This window comes from Meriones unguiculatus, chromosome 9 (genome assembly GCF_030254825.1).
Source record: "Meriones unguiculatus strain TT.TT164.6M chromosome 9, Bangor_MerUng_6.1, whole genome shotgun sequence".
NCBI classification, from domain to species: Eukaryota; Metazoa; Chordata; class Mammalia; order Rodentia; family Muridae; genus Meriones; species Meriones unguiculatus.
In genome coordinates this window covers 26,533,102-26,557,083 of record NC_083357.1, presented here as the reverse complement: position 1 = coordinate 26,557,083, position 23,982 = coordinate 26,533,102, and the positions used below count along the sequence as shown (strand labels likewise).

At 41.2% G+C, this 23,982-nt stretch overlaps 1 long non-coding RNA gene across 2 annotated transcripts in view; it reads left to right on the top strand.

The window, feature by feature from the left end:
* Positions 1–21,940, top strand: part of LOC132656426 (uncharacterized) — a 54,678-nt gene extending 32,738 nt beyond the window's left edge. The window contains exons 3-4 of one of the 2 annotated variants that reach the window (XR_009594173.1): positions 17,230–17,344; positions 20,414–21,940. This is a non-coding gene — a long non-coding RNA (uncharacterized LOC132656426). Of the gene's footprint in view, positions 1–17,229 lie in introns of both variants that reach the window. The other variant, XR_009594172.1, reaches the window with a different exon arrangement.
* Positions 21,941–23,982: the final 2,042 nt, after the last annotated feature.

Here is a 23,982-nt window from a genome sequence, read left to right as displayed (position 1 = left end):
CCAGAACTTGAGACTGAGACCCTATTGTTGAAGACACCACCTAGTGGAGTCCTAATGCACGGAGAGATGCCAACCCGGGTCTTGAGCGCTGCTAGCTGACCTTCATGGTGCTGGATGGTTCTATGCACACTACAGAGGCGGGGAAAGCCATGAATATCTTACACAGCTGTAGACCCCATGTACTAAAATCTGATTGTGCAAGATATGGCCAGTGGAGCAACACTGGCACAAATGTTACAGGATAAAGATTGGCTCCAAAGTTTATTCTACATGATACTTGGTTCTGCTGAACGGACCAAAAACCTATAGATATTTATAGGCTCTGGGGAAGAACCTAGTACTTTTATTTTATTAACTGGTCATAGCAATAATTTGGCCCTTAAGTTCTATAATTTAGTACCTGTAATTTATTAGGTACCCATAATTTAGTGCATTTCTAAAACCTCATCAGATAAGCTTCTTTTTGTAGAAGATGACAACTAATACAGAGCTTTACAGTTAACTTGAAGATGGTAAGAGACTATGGAATGCTCAGCTCCCCTCCCACTGAGTCTCAGGGATTATCACTGAAGAGGGACAGAAAGATTGTGAAACCCAGAGTGAGTGGACATCTGTGGGCAAACAGTATTTTCCAGGTGTGACAGTGCGGTAGTGCACATGAACTCATATCAGCTAGTACTTAATAGACAAGGTCTGTACAACATCAAGTCAATCAAGATGCCAGTATGAATAGGGGAAGGGCTCATGAAGTCTCACTCCTATCCTAGGAGCTATTGGCAACTGATAGCTACCAGGGCAAGGAGACTGTGGTGGTTTGGGTAAGAAAGGCTTCCATGAGCTCATATATTTGAATGCTTAATTACCAGCGAGTGGCACTATTTGAAAGGATTAAAAGGATTAGGAGGTATGGCCCTGTTGGTGGAAGTGTGTCATTCAGGGTGGGCTTTGAGGTTTCAAAAACCCATGCCAAGCCCAGAGTCTGTCTTTCTCTCTGCCTGTGGATCATGATGTAGCTCTCAGTGCCTTCGTAAATGCCTCCATGCTCCTCACCATGATGATAATGTACTAAACCTCTGAAACTGTAAGCAAGACCCCAAATAAATGCTTTCTTTTATAAGGGTTGTCTTGGTCATGGTGTCTCTTCACAGCAAGAAAATAATTAAGACAGAAGTTGATACCAGGGACCGGGATATTGCTGTAATAGGCCTTCCCATGCTGTTTGATGGAGGAATACGGTAGACTTTGGGACTTTGGACTAGAAAAGTGCTTGGATGCTTTAAACAGAGCTTAATGGACCATTCTAGTAGGGGCATGAAAGACAGGTCTGAAGGTGATTTGCACTGTGGAAGCCCAACTCAAGAAGCTTGAGAGGTGAAGACTGTTTGTAAGTGGTCTAGAGATCATTCTTGTCCTATTTTGGCAAATAATGTTGCTGTTTTTTGCCCTTGTTTTAAAAATCTGCCTCAAGCTAAATGGGGAAGTTTGGGGTTAATGGCATTGGCAGAGGAGATTTCATGAGAGCACAGTATTGACTGTTTTGCTTGGTTATTAGTGGTTTCTCTTAGGCAGACCTTTAATGAAAAGGAGCAAGCTGAGCAAGGAAAAGTACAAAATGCACTGTTTGAGGAGAAAAGGAGTCCCAGGAAGTGTAATGTTGGAGCTAAGTACAGTGCTCAAGGAGATAAAATGTTTAAACAAAAGACAGATGCTGAATGGCCTCAATAGAGTGGTGACCTTAAAGCAAGACTGCACCTAGCTGAGCTTCCAGCTCTGAAAAGGAATCAAAGAAAAGCTTAAGCGATGAAGAAAACCATCAGAACTAAAAAGCTGATGCAAATGTATTTGAATGAAGACGGCAAGTTCCAGCCCTCAAGCAAGCAGAACACAGCAGCTTTGGCCGTGTGGTTCTGGCTTTAGTGTCCAGAATTCCAGAAAGGGGTTGTGGAATCTCCCACCATGGCGGAGGAAAGCCACTGAGGCCAGATGTGTTTCAGGGGTGTTTCTGTTTGGAGGCCCAGAGAAGCCATTGTGTAAAGTTGTGAGGGTGAAGCCTGGATTGTGTTGGAGATCCCAAGATGTTGGAGATTTTAGAATTGTGGGATACCTGGCAAGCAAAGCCGCAGACTGGGTGTAGAAGAAGCCTGAGAGAGAGAGAGAGAGAGAGAGAGAGAGAGAGAGAGAGAGAGAGAGAGAAGTGTGTTGCAGTCAACAAAGCAGAAAGGATTTGGAGATCCAAAGGACTTTTTTACATCAGACATGAAGATGTAGAATTTGGAATTTGTCCTGTTGGTTTTCAGTCTTGCTTTGGTTTAGTATTTCCTTACTATGTTCTTTTTCTTCCCTTTGGGAATGGTAATGAAATTCTGTGCCATTGTATGTTATGTTATCTGCCTTTTTTTTTTTTTTTAGAATTCATTTTATTTCTTCTCCTCCTTCTTATTTTAATTCACTTTACAGCATGATTGAAGACCCTCTGCCTTCTCTTCTCCCAGTTCCACTCTCACACCCCACCCCCATTCCTCAATTCCTTTATCTTCAGAGAAAGGGAGCTCCCCCCTCCCATGGGTACAAACCCATTCTGCCACATCAGGACACAGCAGGACTAGGCACATCCTCTCCCAGGCTGAGGCCAAACAAGGCAGCCTAACTGGGTCACTGGGGGAAAGTGATTCAAAGGCAGGCAACAGAGTTATAGACAGCTCCAACTCTATCTTTTAGGGGACCCACATGAAGAACAAACTGCACATCTGCCACATATATGCAGGGGGCCTCGGTCTAGTCCATGCATGCTCTTTGGTTGGTGGGTCAGTCTCTGTGAGCCTCCAGAGGCCCAGGTTAATTTACTCTGTAGATCTTCTTGTGGTATCCTTGATCCCTCTAGCTCCCTCAATCCTTTCCCTCACTCTTCCACAAGACTTCCTAAGCTAGGCTGTGGGTCTCTGCATCTGTTTCATCAGCTGCTGGATGGAGCCTCTCAGAAGGCAGTTATTCGTGTTAGGCTCCTATCTGCAACCATGGCAGAGTGTCATTAATAGTCTCAGGGGTGGGCTCTCTCCCATGGCATGGGTCTCAGGTTGGGCCAGTCATTGGTTAACCATTCCCCCAGTCTCTGCTTCATCTTCATCTCTCTACTTCTTGTAGGCAGGACAGATTTTGGGTCAAAGGTTTTGTGGGTGTATTGGTGTTGCCCTCCCTCCCCTGGAAGTTACTCCTGACTACAGGAGGTGGACTTCTCAGGCTTAATATCCCCTGCTTGGGCTGGAGAGATGGCCCAGAGGTTAAGAACAGCCGCTGTTCTTTCAAAGGTCCTGAGTTCAATTCCCACCAATCACATGGTGTCTCACAACCATCTATAGTAAGATCTGATATGCAGGCAGAATGTTGTATACATAATAAATAAATCTAAAAAAAAAATATCCCCTGCTGGTAGAAGTCTCAGCTAGGGTCACCCCCATAGATCTCTGGAAACCTCCCCTCTTTTTGTCCCAGAGGTGCTCCCCACCCTAGGTTTCCATTCTCTCTCCCAGCCTTCCCCTATCCCCACCCCTGATCCCAACCCTGTTCCCCTCTCTATCCATCTTCCACCCAGTTCCTTCCCTCCATTTACTGCTGATGTCTGTCCTATTTCCCATTCTGAGTGAGATCCATGCATCCTCCCTTCACTCCTCTTTATCGCTTAGCTTCTTTGGGTCTATGAATTATCATATGGTTATCCTGTACTATGTGGTTAAAATCCACTTATAGTTTATCAGGTTTCATCAAGGCTGGCTGTATTGTCTTCCTCTGTGGCCTAGCAAGGGTGCTCTTCCCTCGGCGGGGGCAGGGGGTGGTCAGATGGAAGGGAAGGAGGACCTCCCCTATCAGTGGACTTAGGGAGGAGCAGGGAGGAGATGAGGGAGGGTGGGTAGGGATTGGGAGGGAATGAGGGGGGGGCTACAGCTGAGATACAAAGTGAATAAACTGTAATTAATATAAAAAATAAAAATCCGGAGAAAAAAATCCACTTATAAGTGAATACAGACCATGTGTGTTTTTCTTGGTCTGGGTTACCTCACTCAGGATGATCTCTATTTCTATCCATTTGCCTGCAAATTTCATGACGTCCTTATTTTTAATAGCTGAGTAGTAAATTTCATTGTGTAAGTGTATCACATTTTCCTTATCCATTCTTCGGTTGATGGTCATCTAGGTTATTTCCAGTGTCTAGCTATTATGAATAAAGCCACTTTCAACATGGTTGCACAAGTGTTCTTGGCTGGACAATCGTGATCTGCTTTTTGGTTTTGATTTTATAGATGGTTACAGTTAAGGGATTGCATGAATCTCAGAAGAGACTTTGGACTTTTAAGCAGTCTTGGGACTGTGAAAGACTATGGGAACTTTTAAAATTGGACTAAATGCATTTTGCATTATAATATGGCTGCAAGCCTATGGGGGGGGCAGGGGTTGAAATGTAGTCTTTTGTAGAAGAGTGGACTCACAGGCTCATATATTTGAATGCTTAGTTACCAGGAAGTGGTACTATTTGTTAGGATTAAAAGGGTTAGGAGGTATGGCCTTGTTGGAAGAAATGTGTCACTGGGCATGAGCTTTGAGGTTTCAAAAGCTATGCCAATCCCAGAGTCTCTCTCTTTTGACCCATAGAGCATGGTGTATCTCTTAGCTACTGCTCCAGTAGCTAAGGTGTCCAGTAGCTGGATACTTCTACCCATCCCAACATGATGATAATGGACTAAACTTCTGAAAATGTACACAAGCCACCAATTAAATGCTTTCTTTTATAAGCGCTGCCTTGTTCGTGGTCTCTATTCACAGCAATAGCATAGTGACTACGACAGAGGTCAGTTTTCTTCAGGGATGTGGAGGCTGAGACTCACCTATGATCAGTAGCTATTCTCACAACCATGTATATAGAGGCAGAACCAGGGGACTCAGTAGGTATTAACTTTACAAAAGCACATGAAGTTGGGAGAAAAAGTAGTGAGAGGGATGGGGTAGAGAGTGAAGAGGTAAATTGAGGTGAATCAAAACCATGTGTACATATGAATGTTAAATATTAAAAATGCTTTTGCATCAAGAAATAATTATGACATAGTAAAAGGAAACTCACAGAATTGGAGAAAATGTCAACAAGTCATGTTTTTGTTAGAGGATTAATCTGCAGAATATATAAAGCACTTCTCCAACTTTATAGCAGTAATAACTCCAGACAGCTTAATTCAGAAATAGCACAGGACTCACCTAGACTCACGTCCAAAGAAGGCATAGTCTTAAAACATAAAGGCACAAAAGATGCTCAAGATCATTAATTATTAGGTCAAAGAAGATCCGGTATAAGAATTCTACCACCGTTTAGGATAGCCATTCTGGAAAACTTCAGTAACACTACCTCTCCCAAAAGGAATTCCAGAAAATAACAAGTGTTGGCAATGGGTATGGATGAATCAAAAAGTTTGTCTATGGTTGGTGGGAAATTAAAATGGCACAACTATTATGGAGCAGTTTCTACAGAAAGTAAACAGAATTGCCATATAACCTATGACTAACAGCCCACTCCCAGTGTCTATACCAAAATAAATGAAAGCAGAGACTTAGGTATTTATATAATATTGTTCATAGCACCATTATTTACAAAAGCTGATAGGGGGAAACAAAACCAAAATGTCCATCAATAGTGGAATGGATAAACAGAATATCCTACATGCACACAATGGAGAATGGAACGGGGAGTTATTAAATGCATACAGCTTCCATTTGGGATAATGAATCAGTTCTGGAGCCGGATGGCAGTTATGGTTTCACAGCATTGTGCAAGTACTTCATGACATAGAAATGCACACTTAGGAATGGTTACATGATAAATCTTAGGTTATGTGCACTTGTTCACCATAAAAAAAAAATCAGAAGAGGGCTGGAGAGAGAATTCAGCTTGTAAATTTCTTGCCTTGCAAGTGTGAAGGCCTGAGCTTGATACCCAATACCATGTAAAGGCCTGGTGGCTAGGCTTGTAATGCCAGTAATGGGAAGGTAGAGATAGGTGGATCTTTGGGTGGGCCTTGCTGGCCAGATCCAGGCTAGTGTGAGATCCCAATTCAAGAGAATGAGGCATATAGTATCTGAGGAACGAGATCCATGGTTGACCTTTGGTTTCCACTTTTATGTGCACGCCACATGCATGTGAACCTTCGTCATACATATGAGTATGTAAACACACATGAACAGAGAGAAAGAGAGACAGAGAGAAGGGAGAGAGAAAAATACAGGTGAATCTAGCTGCATCCCAGGGGCCACAAGCAAGTTCTGTACAGCCTCGCGTGGTATAACATGATGGGTTCAGCTTGCAAAGACAAATGGCCGTAAAATCTGAGCCTCTGCCATGTTCCTTCTGCGTGTATAACCTTGGGAAGGTTACTGGGCCCTGTTCCCTAGCTTAGAAATTGACAAGTAGAAGTGGCTACAGCTCTGTGGGCCTGACTATGACAGAGAAGGCTGATATCTCAGCAAAGTGACTGAACTCTAGCAAGCTTTCAGTGAGTTAAGTTATTAGCAAGATTGCACATATTTTATGTATGCTAAATAACACAGGTGATTTGTGGAGCTTCTCAGTGAGTTCATTGCCTCCTGAGCTATCACTTGGGATGGAATCTTTGTGCACTCATCCATTGTCACAGCCATACAGGAACTTTATGCCCCTGTTTACTTTAGCCTCTGTCCCTCATCATTTGCCTAATGGCCCAGGCCTGCCAAGAATGAGTGAAACCCAGAAGTAAGGTACATCCTCTAACCTTGGCTGAGATCCACAGTGCAGTCATCACTCAGCAGCCAGTGCTATATGGAACATTTGTGTCTCGGACTGCAATCCATGCCCTCACAAGACTGCGAAGACTTGGTGTTAATGCTACTTAGGGTCAACATTATGAAAGGAGTAAGCTAGACACTGCATGGATGCGGATGTTATTTCATTGGGGCGGACATGTCTGCTTTCACATCCAAGATGCTGTTTCTTGTGTTTCTCTGAAATCCCACACAGCAGGTCTGAAGGTACTGCTCTCGTTGAAGACGCTCGTCCTCAGGTCAGCGTCCTAACCTTTGGCACTTCCTCTGTGGAGAATATGTTCGTCTATATTTGTTTATTATAAATCTGAGCAAATTTCACCCTTTGAAGTTTACTTTGTGCTATCTATGAAGTATGGGTAATGAATCAAGGATTAAGATAGTTCAGCAAAATGTTTACCCTGGGTTTGATTTTTTAAAAAATCACTTATTTATTTATTTATTTATATATTAGGGTTTAACTGTGCTAATTTTCAGGATTTTCCTAAAATCTTTCAGTTAAATTTGTGTCATTCCTTTTTTATCCATCCTCCACTCCCCAGTCATTTTCTCCAAGTTTCTTTCATTAGACCAGCAAGCCTGTTTTTGTTTGTTTGTTCTTGTAGTTGTTTTTGTTTTGTATTTTCCCCTCTACTGCTGACTAAGTCATAAAACAGTGATTAGACACAGAGGGCGTGTCAGGACATGTGTTAGATGCTGTGGTTGTAAACAGAAAAGGGAACTTGGACAAGGTAGCTGCAAGGGTTGGGAGCAGGGACTCTGGTGGACCAGACGGGAGCCCCAGCCTTTTCCCTCACTAGCTGTGTCACTGGAAAGCTCACTCTGCAACTCTCAAGTTTGTTTGTTTTTAAATTTCTGAAGCAAAAGTCTCACTCTGTTGCTCAGATTGCACTGAACTCCTGAGCTCAGCTGAACTGTCCGCCTCAGAAGCTGGGACCGGCGTCTGTCATTACACCTGGCTAGCCCCAGATTTCTGATGTGGAAAACGGAGAATCTAGCCGTTTTCAAGGAGGACTATCACAGAAGTCAAATGAAATAGAGTGTGTCAATTGTTTCTTGCTGTCAGGTTTGGAACCAAACTCAAAATAGGAGGAGAAAAAAATGGCAACTGTCCATGGTAGGAATCAGGTACAGCTGAATACAGGGGGACCCGGCTCGGTCCCGATTCTGCCTCTCCCCATGTCTAGGGTTTGCTTTCTGCTGTCTTAACCTCAAGGTGAAGCTCTCTCTCTAGCTTCATATTATCCTTTGCATTGCTGAGACCAAACACAATTTAAAGGAGAAATGATTTTAAGGGTTTATTTGGGCTCATGGCTTTAAAGGTTATATAAGCCCTCATAGTTGGAAGGGAATGTAGGAGCAGAATAGCTTACCTCTTGGTGACCAGGAAGAAAATTGAGAGGAGAGGAAGAGGTAGAGGAGGAGGGCGAGGGAAGAAAGAGGAAGAGGGAGAGGAAAGGGAAGGGGAGGGAGAAGGGGAGAAAGGGGTTTCCCATGTTAGTAGGCTTTCCATCAGTCCAGGCTATGGACAGCACCCCTGACAATTCCCCTCAAATAATCATCCATGGAGATGCCTTCACCAACATTCCAGAAGGTGCTTCCTAGTAGTCTAGGCAGTTTCTAAGCCAGTCAAGTTGATAATCAGGATTAACTGTTACACTGACTTTGTAACGGACCAAAGAAGAAGCTCTTCTTCCCAGTAGTTCCAGGAAACCCAGGACTAGCCCTAAAATATTCATCGGTGTCATTTTTGTCCAATGGGTATTGTCAGGAAGATAGATGAGTTTGAGAAGCCCAAGCTGGGTGATGATGGGTTTAAACTACACATACTGTAAGAATGTGTGTGTGTGTGTGTGTGTGTGTGTAATGAGCATGGTAAAAAATGCCTTTTAGACATAAAAATAGCTTACTCAAGGACCCTGCTACACCCACGGGTGCACTTGATATCCAGAACCCAGTGACATCATTCACTTACATCCTAGAATGCCCACTGCACAGTACATATAAGATCAATACTGTGCTCTCTGCATCTGGAGAGACTCCACCTTGATCCTCCCTGTGGCTGGAGGTCTCCCCCAAGATCCTGACCTTGAATCAAAGACTTCTGTAAAAAAAAACAACTGGGTTTTTAATTTTTCCATACAAAGTTGAGAATTGCTCTTTCAAAGTCTGTAAAGAATTCTGTTGGTATTTTGATGGGAATTGCATTAGATCTGTAGATTGCTTTTGGTAGGATGGCCATTTTTATTATGTTAATCCTACTGATCCATGACCATGGGAGATATTTCCACCTTCTGATATCTTCTTCAATTTCTTTTTTCATACAAGTCTATTTTTTAATCATACAAGTTTTTCACTTGCTTTGTTAGAGTCACACCAAGACATTTTATATTGTTTTTGTCTTTAGTGAAGGGTGTTGTTTCCCTAATATATTTTTTAGCCCGTTTATTGGTTACATAAAAGAAAGCTACTAATTTTAGGAGTTGATTTTGTATGTAACCTGTTGTCGATTATTAATATTTAATATTGATTTATCTTTTAGATAAACAGTGCTTATTCCTAAACCAACTGTATACCCAAACATAACACAGAGACTAGGATTTATTTAATTAAAATAGAGCACAATGCTGGGCAATAGTTACTCCATCCTAAACCTCCAGGCCTGCATAGTTTCCTCCCATTCAGATTTCCCACATTATACTTGCTTTTGTCATATCTTAGGTCCAGTTTATCTCTCCTCATGCTTTCAAGTTCTTTCTTGCCAATATCTCCTCTCTGACCCGTCCCCCCACTCCTTCTTTCTTCTCTCCTCTGGACCAGGATGTCCCATCCTATTCCTCCATTGCTCAGCATTGGCTGGTTGTTTTATTGAAAATACAGAGAACAAATGGTGACATGTTTACATGAACTTGAGACAGGTGATACTTAGAATAAACATCAGAATGCAATGTCCAGATTGAAACCAGATAGTTGGGTAGAGAAATCAGCATTTGGATGAACAAGGGTAAATTGTACACATTCTACAAGAATAATATACCAACAGTAACACTTTGATGAAGATGTTTATCAGCTGTAGGAGTTCTCTGGCTGAGATTTGGGGGTCACTTATGTATACTATCATATTATTTTTGAATAAAGATACTTTGACTTCTTCCTTTTCAATTTGATCTTCTTTAGTTGTCTTGTTGCACTAGCTAGAACTTCAAGTACTATGTTTGAATAGATATGGAGAAGGTGGACAGCCTTGTTTTGTCCTTGGTATTAGTGGAATTTCTTTCAGTTTCTCTCCATTTAATTTGATGTTGACTCTTGGATTTCTTTTTATTACCTTTATTATATTTGGGTATGGGCCTTGCATCCCTGATCTCTCCAAGAATTTTATTATAAAGAGGTATTAGATTTTGTCAAAGGCTTTTTCAGAATCTAATGAGATAATCATGTAGGTTTTTTTTCTTTCAGTTCGTTTATATGGTGGATTATATTGATAGATTTTCGTATTTTGAACCATCCTTGAAGCCTGGGATAAAGCCTATTTGATCATGATGGATGATGTCTTTAAATAAGGTCTTGGATTTGGTTTCTGAGTATTTCATTGAGTATTTTTACATTAATGTCCATGAGGGATATTGGTCTGTAGTGCTCTTTCTTTGCTGAATCTTTGATGGGTTTAGGTTATCAGGGTGACTGTAGCTTCATAGAATGAATTTGTCAGTGTTCCTTCTGTTTCTTTTTTGTGGAATAGTTTGAGGAGTATTGGTATTAGCTCTTCTTTGAAAGTCATACTGAAAAGACACTCCATAAAGATACCACAAAGATACCTATTCAGCTATGTTCATAGCAGCTTTTTTTCATAATAGCCCAAAACTGGAAACAACCTAGATGTTCCTCAACTGAAGAATTGATAAAGAAAATGTGTTACATTTACACAGTAGAATACCACTCAGCTATTAAAAACAAGGACATCATGAAATTTACAGGCAAATAAATGGAACTAGAAGATTTCCTGAGTGAGTTAATGCAGAACCAGAAGGACACACATGTTATGTACTCACTTATAAGTGGATAGTAGCCATTTAGTACAGGATAACCACACTACAATCCACAGACCCAAAAAAAGTTAAGTAACAAGGAGGGCCCAAGGGAGGGTGCTTTTATCTTACTCAGAAGGGGAAATAGAATAGACATGGAAAAGGGTGAAGAGAGGAAACTGGGTGGTAGAGTGGATAGGAAGGAGAACAAGAGTGGGGATCAAGTGTGGGGAGAATGGGGATGGGAAGTGAGAGGGTTGGGAGAGAGAAGAAAAACCAGTGGGGGGCATCAAAGGGGTAGGCTTCTGGGAGGATATGGGGGTGACTCTACCTGAGAATCCTGGATGACATGGAGATTGAAGTGGCCACTTCCTATACCTGGGCAGGACTTCCAGTGGAGGGAGAGAGACACCAACCCACCCACAAAACCTTCCACACAAAATTTACCCTGCCAACAAGGTGTTCAGGGAAAAAGATGGAGCAGAGATTGAGGGAAAGGCCAAACAATGACTGGCCCAGTTTGAGACACATCTTATGGGAAAGAGCCAACCCTTGACACTATTAGTAATACGCTGCTATGCCTGCAGCCAGGAGACTAGCATAGCTGTCTTCTGAGAGGCTTCCCCCCCACTCCCAGCAGACTGAGACAGATGCAGAGACCCACAGCCAAACATTAGGCAGAGCTTGGGAAATCTTGTGGAAAAGTTAGAGGGACCCGGAGGGGATAATAACACCACAAGCAGACCAATGGAGTCAACTAACTGAGGACCACGAAGGCTCACAGAGACTAGACCTAGGTACCCTATATGTATGTAGCTGATGGACATCTTGGTCTTCATGAGGGTCCTCTAGCAATTGGAGCAGGTGCTGTCTTTGACATGGACTCTGTCACCTGCTTTTGGATCACTTTCCCCTAGCTGGGCTGCCCTGTTGGGCCACAATGGAAGAGGATTTGCTTAGTCCTGATGGGAATTGATGGGATGGGTTGGGGTGAGGAGGCTCCCCTTTTCTGGGGAGAAGGGGAGGGGAGAAAAGTGAAAAAGGGTGAGAGGGTAGAACCGGGAAGAGAGGAGGAAGGGGTCTGTGATAGGGATGTAAAGTGGAAAAAACAAACAAACAAACAAACAAACAAACAAAAAACCAAAAAACCAAAAAACCATTCCTGACTTTTAGCTAACATATGTCACATAGGTAGGCAGCATCATGGAGATGAGCTTAGGACCATAGTTAGGAACTTAAGTGTGAACTTTGTGTGACAACCCACAGCACAATACAATACAACTTTTGTATACCATCTACATGTGTTTACCTATGTGTCTGGAGGGTAGGGAGAGAAAAGTCCTTAAAGTAAAATCTTGATCATTCTTCCAAAAAGAAGGGGTGATGGATATCAAGAGGCAAATATCATGTATCCGCTAGGGCAGACCAACTTAGAAACTGCCATGCAGGAATGTTGCTGCAACTATTCCCAGGAAAGCCATTCAGGGGAGAGTAATGAACTTGGTCCAGTGGCACAGGCCTATAATGCCAGGAGGCTGAGGGAGGAAGAGGGAAAGTTCAAGGTCAGCCTGAGATCTTGCCTCAAAAAATAAATAAATAAATAAATAAATAAATAAAAAAAAGAGGCATGGTGGTACAGAATTTGCCTAGCATGTGCAATGCCCTGGGTTTATTCTTTATTAGCATGTACTCTTTTACACACACACACACACACACACACACACATCCAGTTTTCTATTTCAGTAGAGAATGAGTGGTCCATTAGGATCAGAGATGCTTGTTGTCAAAGCCAGGTGTATTTGTTACTTTTATTGTTGTGATAAAACACCAGGCAGAAGCAACTTAAAGAACCAAGGCATTTGCTAACTTGCGGTTCATGGGAAACAGCCCATCTTGTCGGCTCTCTTGGAAATGACAGACCTGAGAAAGCCATTCCTCTTGCTTCAGCTGGTCCCCACCCTCTCCAAACAGTGCCATCAGCCAGCCAGGTCTAGGTGTGCAAGCACACGGCATGTGAGGGACGCTTCACTCGCAGATGAACTTTTCTTTTTTTAATTTTAAATATAATTTTTTATTAATTACAGTTTATTCACATGTATCCCAACTGTAGCTCCACCCTCATCTCCTCCCAATCCCTCCCTCCCTTTCTCCCTTATCTCCTCATGCCCCTTCCCCAGTCCACTGATAGTGGAGGACCTCCTACCTTTCCATCTGACCCTAGCTTATCAGGTCTCACCAGGACTATCTTTCATAGTCTTCCTCTGTGGCCTGGTCAGGCTGTTCCCCACTCAGGAGGTGATCAAAGAGCCAGCCACTGAGTTCATATCAGAGACAGTCCTTGTTCCCATTACTAGGAAGTCCATTTTGAGACTAGCTGCCATGGGCTACATCTGAGCAGAGGTTCTAGGTTATCTCCATGCATGGTCCTTTGTTGGAGTATCAGTCTCAGAAAAGACCCTTAGGCCCTCTTGGTTCTGTTCCTCTCCTTGTGGAGCTCCTGTTCCCTCCAGGTCTTTCTATCTCCCACTTCTTTCATTAGATTCCCTGCACTCTGCCCAAAGTTTGGCTATGAGTCTCAACATCTGTTTTGATACCCTGCTGGGTAGAGTCTTTCAGAGGCCCTCCATAATAAGCTCCTGTTCTGTTCCCTATTTTCTCCATCTTCCAATGTCCATCCCGTTTGCCTTTCTGAATGAAGATTGAGCATCTTACCCAGGGTCCTCCTTCTTGCTTAGCTTCTTTAGATGTACAGATTTTAGTATGATTGTCCTATATTGTATGTCTAATATCCACTTATGAGTATATACCATGTATGTCTTTCTGCTTCTGGGATACCTCACTCAGGATGATCTTTTCTAGTTCCTACCATTTGCCTGCAAATTTCATGATTTCCTTGTTTTTAATTGCTGCGTAGTATTCCTTTTCCTTTTCAAGAGCAACCAAAAATACTTGAAGGACTCCTTCATGGATTGTGCAAGTCATTGGGTGATAATTCAGGGTTACAGAATCCCCTCACTAATGACCGTTAGTGAAATCTGGGTTTGTACTGATGGAGGTATCTGTGACCTTCTAAGAATCATTTGAATCTCTAATTGGGCAGGTGAGTCAATAAATTCATTGATTCCCCCAGAAAGCCAGGTTTATGACGTCTTTTTTTTTTGGGGGGGGGGTTCTGCCTCAGTGTTCTGCATGTGCGTGGCGAAAGGAACTTAGTAACGACCTGGTGATTAATCGAGGCGTGAAAACCAATTAATGTACATCCGTGAACCAGTCTTGTGTGCCAATTAAAACCTCCCTAAATATCAGGTTCAGAGCTTTGTATCTTTTTTTTTTCCATTTCAAGGGCATGGCCTAGAAAACACAACAGCATTTGTTTTCTTTTAAAATATTTTCATGTTCATATTTTGTTAATTTAGGCTGCCCTTCTCCTCATTAATCAAGAGTGGTGTGATTTCACAGCACACACACTCTTGAATAGTTATTTCTCCATTCCCACCTGACTCAAAAGATGTGTTTTTTAATTAAAAAAAAAAAGATTTTTCTGGCTCTTTCATCTTAAGCTCAGATATTTTCTAAATGAAACTGCAATAAAGATATATATCTTGCAAACAAACTTAAAACAAATAATCTCTCACTTTTATTAAATTTTTATTCCTTTGTGGAAATGAGACTTGAACTCATGGCCTCATACATGCTAGGCAAGTACTCCAGCACTTAGCTACAATCCCAGCCCCACAGATAATCTCTCAAGTGCAGAGTCCCTAAGTGCAGCCGTGTTTTATCTTACAGCCCCTCTTCTTGTCAGTATCAAGGTATTATTTATAATCTATCTTATCATAGTCAAGAGACTTTGGGTCCTATAGTATTTTGCACCGGTTGATGTTTTTCCGTCTTTTCTATTTATTTAGTCAGTGTGTCAATGTAAGTGTGCATATATGTATTTGTATGTGTCTGAGCCTATATATGCATCGGTGCAGGAATCTATTTTTTCCCCTCACTATGTAGGTTTTGGGTCTCAAGCTCAGGTCATCACGCTTGACACCAAGCCCTTCATCAGCTGAGCCATCTTGCCACCCACTTTTTTCATTTTTTCCTACCAGTATAGTAGAATATATATTTAAGTATGTATCATATATACATATATGTTATATAAACACATATCATATAGTTATATCATATAATATAATATACAATGTTACATATTTTATAATTTTATAATTCATATAACATATAATATATGACATGAATTATATAAAATAATATTATACTTATAATATTTAATGTATATCTATTATATGTAATATCTTTCTATTATAATTATACTTATATATAATATATAATAATGCAATATATTATTTATTTTACTATATAATATATGCTTATACAATATAAAGATTACATATATAATACAATATCCTTATTATATTATCTTTATTATATATAAGCATATATAATATATAATATGGTTGCAATTAAAATATAAATATATAACATAAACAATATTTTTATATTATATAACACATATAAGTATATATAATGTATTATTCTGAATAATAATATTATAAATGAGATATTATTCTGGAGAATGCTATATCATATGTAGTATATTATGCATATTATCTTCTGATGATGCTTCTTCAAGTTCTATTTTATATGATCACATGACAAACAGGAAGCAGAAACAGGTGGCCATATGAATTCTTTCATTTTTGCAGTTAACTTTTAATAGGCTCATGCATTCTTTTTCCCCATCATGCCTTAAGGAATTTGTTCTGCTTGATTTATGATGCACACGTTTAGTGTTTTCCTAAGTGAAAATCAATATGTACAAGGTACTCTGGTTAATTAACAAACATTTTATCATTTGATTTTCCATTAAAGCATTCTTAGTTCATCTTTTGCTGTGCGTTTTCACGGCATACAGTTGATATTTGTTGTGTTCCCTCCCTTTTGTGCTTGTTTGTTTCTTTTTAAATATTTGATGATAATCCTTGCAATACTGGATTGAAATTATCTTCTCACCAGGAGCACTTGCACACTGTCCTCCTCCTTCTGATTACACTTACAATACAAGGACTTCTCCACAGGGGTCATCAGTCACTTATTGCCTTAAAACGACTTGTTCAAGGATCTCCATAAAGGTTTCTCTTTGCAGCCCTGGCTGTCCTGGGCTCCATGGAGCAGCAGCTGAGAGCGAACACCTTGACCCACAGTATGAGTTTGCTTTTTCAAGTAAATGATCAGGCTGTCTAAAGAACTAACAGGATATTTAAGAGTAAGGGAGTTATCCTTAAATTCTACTTGGGTGTAATTTATGACTCATTTAGGAAATTAAATGAAAGCTGAAACAAGATGGATTATTTTAGCCAAGGACTTTCTGGAAAGAAGTGGAAAGGTAAGAGACTTGGATGACCCTTATTTCAAATCACACCTTTAAGTACTGTGTGAGCGGCAAAGTTGGAGTGATGGTGTCTTGAATGTGCACAGGTAATTTTTTTTTTTTTTTTTATTGAACTAAAGAAGTTTCTATAAAATACGAAGTCCTAGCCAGGCTGTTGTTTGTGTATTGTGTTGTGTTGTACATAATGTTAGTGTGAGACTGGGGACCTAATCCATGACACATATGTGAAGGTTGGAAGACAACTTTTTATCTTCTACTGTGTTTGAGGCAGGGTCTCCCTTGGTGTTTCACCCGCTTTTCCATGTGTTCCAGGCCAGCTGGCCTGTGAATTTCTGGGTGATTGTCCTGTCTCTGCCTACTGTCTCAAGTAGGAGTATTGTAGTTAGAGATGTGGGCAATCACATGGGTCCCAGGGATCCAAAGTCTGGCCATCAGGCTCACATGGCAAGCCCTTTTGCCCAAGGATGCTTCTCCTTTCCTGCAGTTATTTTGAAACCACATATTCCTTCAGCATTATCTTTTCCTCACCATCCAGGAGAAAGGACAACACTGGAGTTTTTATAGACGCCTGAAATAAAAGCCTGGCTCTGTTATTCTCAGGCAGGCAAATGCCCCATATCTTAACAGGGTACCTCTCTAGATAAGTAAGTTGTCAACATTGTGGAGAATGTCTTCCCTGGTAATGCAGGCCAGGAAAATGAAGAACAGGCCACCACAGTTGATAACTGTTTCAGCTGTCACTGGTGATGCTATCTCTAGGCAATGCCGCTTGTCTTTAAAGCCCCGAACGAAAAGGCTAACTCCTCTGATTCTGTCAGTATCATTTTCTCAAATGTTAGATTGCATGACCGATGTGAGACTATTGGTGTCCTGGATATAAATCTGTTCAGAAGCAGAGAAAGCAATTGATTGGCTAGGAGGATTTGGTAATCAGAGATAATTTACATGGTTATTTTTGTCCTACAGGTTTTTGAAGACAGTTTACTGAGGTGTAGTTGGCAAAGCATAAAATACACTCATTTTGAGTGTATAATTCATGGATTCCTTTGTATCTTCACAGTTGAGCAAACACCACAGCAAGGTAACCCTGAGCTGTTTTCTGCAATCTCCTCACCTTCCCATTTGTTTTCATACCTACCCTCTGTTTCTATCGGGCTGCTGTTGGGAACATTCTATATAAATGAATCTACATAGCATGAAGTCTTTGGGATCCAACTGCATTCAGTACGACTGTATGCGTGGGCTTCACCCACATTGCAGCATTTACCTCCAGCTCATTTTTATTATATTCCATTGTGAGAACTGATGTCATTTTGCTTATCTATCCACACCAGTTGATAAATGATTGGGTAGAAAAATGTGAACGTCTGGGCACAAGCCATTATGTAGACCTGTTTGGAGATTCCTTGCTAGGACACTGAAGAGACTTTGTTGTGCTACATGGTAAATTTCTATTCAGCTTTTTTTTTTTTTTATTTTTTTTTTTAAAAAAGACAGGGTCTCTTCTATGTAGTTCTGCCTGTCCTGAAACTCACTATGTAGACCAGGCTGGCCTACAGCTCCCAGAGGTCCTCTTGCCTCTGTGCTGGGATTAAAAAAGTGTGTGCCGCACCTGGCATACTCAACACTTTAAAAGAAACTTCCAAACTGTTTTTCAAATGAGATAGACCATTTTATATTCTTAGAAATATATGAGAATTCTAGTTTTTTTATGTTCTTGTCATCACTTGTTATTTTATGTCTTTTTTATTATAGCTATATGTGTATATATAACAGTATCTTGCAGAGGCTCGTTTCATCCACACATTATTTAGCCACTCATCATATAAATGATGACTACTATGTTTTAGTCCCTCAACTAGGTGACAGGGACACCATAAGTAAAACAGTGTTCCTAACTGCAGTAAGTTCAAAGACCACTGGAAGTTAAAAAATAAAAAAAGTACTAGGTGTGTTTTATTGTTTCTTTTACTCCTGAAACTTTCATCATCATCATCATAATCATCATCATCATCATCATCATCATCATTTGTTATTATTGTTGTTTTGTCATCAGCTTTTGTTATTGTTGCTGTTTTGAGACAAGATCTTAGTAAATTACGTTGGCTGGGCTGGGACTCACTACTGTAGCTCAAGATGACCTTGAACTCATGGAGATTCGGTTGCCTCTGCCTCTGAGTGCTTGTTGGACATGCATATTTAACTCTTAAGGTACTACCCAAAGTCAAGCACGGAGACCCAGAGACTTGCCTGGTGAGGTTATCCTGGAATCAGGCATGAAAGCAGACAAGTCATGTTGTCTGGACTGAACTTGCCGCTGCTGGAATGTGTTTGAGGGAGGCAAAGGGAGGCAGAGCAGAGGGAGAAGAAAACCGACTCAGACGTGGATATGAGAGAAGACACACAAAGACATCCTGGGTGATCTGTTCCATGTGCTCTGGCGTGTCTGCTGCGCCCGACAACTGTTACTCCTCAGACCCTGTGAGGTGGCTGGTTCATTACTGTTGACTCCACTCCCTATTTTACACGAGCTGCTTTGAGTAAGATTCTGTTGCTTGTAATTAGAAGAGTTTTGGAGAGAAACATTCACATTACAGATTTGTGATCATTCTATTAAACCTCGTTCTAAGCCCTTGTAAACTGGATTTATCTATTGTCCATTATTTACCACCTTTTTTTTTGTGTGTGACCCAGGATTGACCCAATCATTTAATTATCCATATTGTAAAGGCAAGCAGTTTAGCTCATCCTCTCAAATTCTATGTTTTACTCTGTAGAGAATTTGGTCTTATGCTTGTTTGTTTGTTTGTTTTTAGATTCCTTTTTGAGACAAAGTTTCTCTGTGTAAATAGCCCTGGCTGTTCTGGAACTCACTCTGTAAACCAGGCTGGCCTTGAACTCACATAGATCTGCTTATCTTTATCTCTCAAGCGTTCTAGTCTCAAAGGCCTGCACTGTCGAACCTGGTGCTTGCTAGTTTTCGTTATTGACTCTATACAAACTAAAGACATCTACAAAGAGGAAGCTTCAGTTGAAGAGTCAGCCCCATCAGATGACCTGTGGGCGTGTCTGTGGAATATTTTCTTGGTTGATGTAGGAGAACCCAGCCTGCTGCGGACACTACCATTGTTAAGGAAGACAACTTGCATTTTGTAAGAAAAGCAGCTGATAGAGCCAGAGGGAATAAGGCAGGAAGTAGCATTCCACTATGGTCTTTACTTCCATTTCTGCTTCTAGGATCATGTGTTGAGGTCCTGCCTTGACTTCCCTCAGTGATGAACCTGGAAGTGTAAGATAAAATAAATCTTCTCCTCTACAAGTTACTTTGGTTCACCTTGTTTTATTACAGACACAGAAACCAAACTAGGGCAAGTGTCCAGTGTGGTCATACTGGGAGGTGAGATGCATCCTTTGACAGGTTAATGATTAACGATCTGTCCTTAGGTCACTTTCCTCATAAGGACATACTGAGTTGCCTGAAGTAAGTTTTTGCATCAAAACCAGTTGTTTTATAAGTCAAACCCAGTTGTGTATCATGCTTCACAGCTGTATTCTCTTGCCATGAGCACAAAGTGGTAAATAAATTTTGGATTTTTAACATTTAAAATTGTAAGCTAAAAAAGTCTCTATTCTGCATAAATTTACCCTGTCTTGGGTATTTCATCAACAAAAACTGTATTAATATACCTGGCTATTTGCTTTTTATTTAAGAATCCTACTATCTACTTACCTGCCGATACCACTAGAAAGATGGTGGGAATGAGAAAAGTATTGGTGGGACTGTGGTAAGCTTTTGTTCCTAGTGCTGCCAGTTATACTGAGCAACATGAAAGGATTAAAAGATGTATGAGAATAGTTCACAAACGAGATACAAGGAAAGAGATAGTGTCAGACCCAGTGATGCATTCCTCTTATGCATGAGGCTGCAATAAAGATAGATGAAGCCCAAGCATTAACCCAAAGCCAATTCTGTCCCCAAAGCCTGAGAAGTAAATCATGCTAAAAGTGAACAACTTGTGCCATGAGTAATTCATTTACAGCGACGAAACAGAGGGCTGAACTGGAGGTCATAAAATGCCAGAATTGTAGTCCTGGGGAAAGAGGTGCAAAGATACCTAACACCCTCCTGTATTCTGTTCTTCCTGGAAAGAAGTCATGGAATGCAGACGCGGATCCTGTCCTTTCATCCTGTCTGGTTTCCCAGAAGCAGACTGGAAGGCTCAAAGCAATCCCAAGACTCCTCCTGGAACTCCCGCGTGGAGATGAGGGCATACCAAGATGCTGTCTCATCTGTCTTCTCTCCTCACCAAACTACCTGTGACACGGAATGAACTGGAGTCACTAGCCCTGCGCCCACCTGAGGAGGCGAAAATTCCATGGGTGGAAATGAGGAAAGAACTGGAAGTCTTCCTGGATTCACTTCTGGCAATGGTTCCCACTCTTTCTGTATCCAAGCTATAAGTGTATTTCCTGTAACTTGATGCTGATAAAGAGAGCAGAGCTGAGAGACCCCCCACGGAAACCTTGCTTCGGAAATGGCCGAGCCCAGGCCACTCTCCCTCTGGCACTCTCGAGGCAAAGCCTTAGAAGCTAGAGTGAGCAGGACAACCTCACATCAACGTTGGAACAATGGAAACCTGGCAAAGTTCGGGTCAAGAGGGGCGCGAGCAGCGGAGCCAATCTACCAGGACTGACTGCGCATGTCAGCAAGCGGCCTCACCAGAGCCTAGCCACATCCCTGTCCATGGTAAGGGAAATGGGATGAGCAATAGGCTTAGAATTCCACTCTCAGCTGGATGAGCTCTGAAATAGGGAATTTTGTCCTTAGCTGTGGCTTGCAATACCCTAAGCGGTCATGGAACTTAAAAAAAAAAAAAAAAAAATTCCATGAAAAAATCTGGGGCAGCTCCATGTTTCTAAGCAAAACTATGAAAACCTAATTCAAAAATCAGATGTGTGATGAATCCAGGAGATGTCTGGGAATTCTCTTTTGGGTGGGTAATGCATGACTTCACTGCTGCCCTTGTTTTGAACATGCAACATACAATCTTTGTCCTGTGTACACGGCCATCCTATGTAATAATAAAGAAAGGCCGCCAAAGTACCTCAGTTCAGATTTGAACTTGGCATGTTGTGAATTTCACTGGTTTTTCTGTAACCTTACAAATAATTTTCTGCTCTTTTAGAAACAGAATGATGTAATTGTGGAAAGATGTTCAATGTTTTCCTACCACAGTTTGTCAGTGTGTGTCAAATTACTATATCTTTGGAATAAAAATGCTCCATGTTAAAGATTGCTGTTTGTGTTGCTGAGTTGAGCTCCATAAAAAATTAAAAAAAGAAAGCCATTAAATGAACTGTAGCTTGAGATTAAGATAGAATTTTCAAAATATGTCTGCAATAGCATTCTAAACATATTTATACTTCATATTTACGTGAAGAGGTAGCGTCACTATTGATTATAAAGTCAAATATTAATAGTCTCTGAAAAATGTTGAAGTTACTCTGTCTTACAGCATCAAGAATTCAGAAAAGAGAATATTCTTTGTAATAAACCAACAAGCACTGCTATTCTGTTAGCATGCAGATTTGTGTTCATTTTAAATAAAATGGCAAAATTGTATGTATCCCAGAGATTAGTTGTTGTGGAATAAATTCATGGTTTATAATCAGTGAACGTTAGTTTTGTGTGCCTGTTTTGTATAACCACGTGCACAAGGTTATGCGAAACCTTCTGAGGTGTCTTCAGTGGGAAAATTGTGAGTAGCCCTGACATGGCACCCTGACTGGAATCATTGCTGTAGGATGCCCTAGCTCTAATAAACAATCCTTTATTGCAGCAACTTTTGTCAATAACTCAGATCTCGAAGACCTTATGTACTTACTGGTAAATTCTGCTGTGGGAAGAAGGTTCGGCATCATCTGCACTAAATTCAGCAGCTGTTCACCTGCAGCTCAAAGACACAGACCTTGAACTTCTGAGTTTGCTGATCAGTCTGAAATGAGGCTGATGGGTGGCTTGGAGTAAATGATGCTCCCTAATCTTTAGTATGCTACTTAAATAGCCATGAATAGATGGGATTATAGGCTTGGGGCAGTTTAGTGAGATTCTTTACAACAAACTTGACTCCCACCAGTGGATTATCACTCTGAAAATACTCTGGGAGCAATTAAACACTCAGGAACCCCTCATTAAGTGTCAGTTTCATCTAACCTTACTGAGTTCCTTCTGAGAATGAAGAAGGGGCTTTTAACGCACCCAGCTCCTCTGCTCTCGCCTTGGACGGTGTGGGGGGTGGCAGTGTGGAATATCTACAGCAGCTTGCTGCAGAGTTTGGGATGGAGGATCTTGGCTAACACCTCCCTCTCACCCCTCACAGTTCAAGTAGTCTGAACTCCCAGGGCTGTCAGAGCAAAGCGAAGTGTGGGAGGGAAGTAAGGACTTGTTGGAAACAGTCCCAGTGTGAGTGGCAAATGTGTGAGTAGCACTAACCCTGCTTTGGAGCTGACAGAGAAACAGGAGACACTCTCTGGAGAAGCGGTGATCAGCTACGGCTTTCATTCTCATTTCGTCTGATTTCTCGGTGGTAAGATTTTCCTGAGCAGACCTAAATTAATTTGTAATGAAGTATGCCTAGGAAAGCAATGCGGAAACAAATGCAAGTGGTTACACAGAGTTATAAAATGGATCCAAAAGAGGAAGGCCCAAGATAATGTCCTGGAAAGACATTCTCGAAGACATCCTGTAAACAACACCAATTATCCAAGGACAAATTTGTTTTCTTTTTCTGCTGTGTGTTTGCTTTCTGAATTTTCTCTTGCCATTGGAGGAATGAATGATAACTGTTGGTATAATGTTCTTGTGGAATGCATACAGTTTACTCTTGTTCATTCAAATGCTGATTTCTCTACCTACTATCTAGTTTCAATCCAGACATTGCATTCTGATTTTTATTCTTTTTTTGTAAATTTTTTATTAATTACACTTTATTCACTTTGTATCCCCCCTGTAGCTCCAACCCTCCTCCCCTCCTAAACCCTCCCTTCCTCTCCCTTCTCCACGAATGCCCCTCCCCAAGTCCACTGATAGGGAAAGTTTTCTTTTCCTTCCTTCTGATCCTAGTCTATTAGGTCTTATCAGGAGTGGCTGCATTGTCTTCCTCTGTGGCCTGGTAAGGCTGCACCCCCCTCAGGGGGAGGTGATCAAAGAGTAGGCCAATCAGTTCATGTCAGAGATAGGCCCTGTTCCCATTACTATGGAACCCACTTGAACACTGAACTGCCATGGGCTATATCTGTGCAGGGGTTCTAGGTTATCTCCACAAATAGTCCTTGGTTGTAGTAATATCGGTCTCAGGAAAGACTCCTGTGCTCAGATTTTTTGGTTCTTTTGCTCTCCTTGTGGGAGCTCCTGTCCTCTCCAGATCATACTTTTTCCCACTTCTTTCATAAGATTCTCTGCACTCTACCCAAAGGTTGCCCATAAGTCTCAGCATCTGCTTTGATAGTCTGCTTTATTCTTAAGCACCGACAGTCTAAAGTTTGTGTAAACATGCTGCCATTTGTTTTCTGTATCTTCAATAAAACAACCAGCCAATGCTGAGCAGTGGAGAAAATAGGGAGGGACATCCTGTTCTGGAGGGGAGGAGAAATAAGTGATTGGGAGGAGTCAGAGAACAGCAGGAGAGGACTTGAAAGCATGAGGAGAGATGAGCCAGA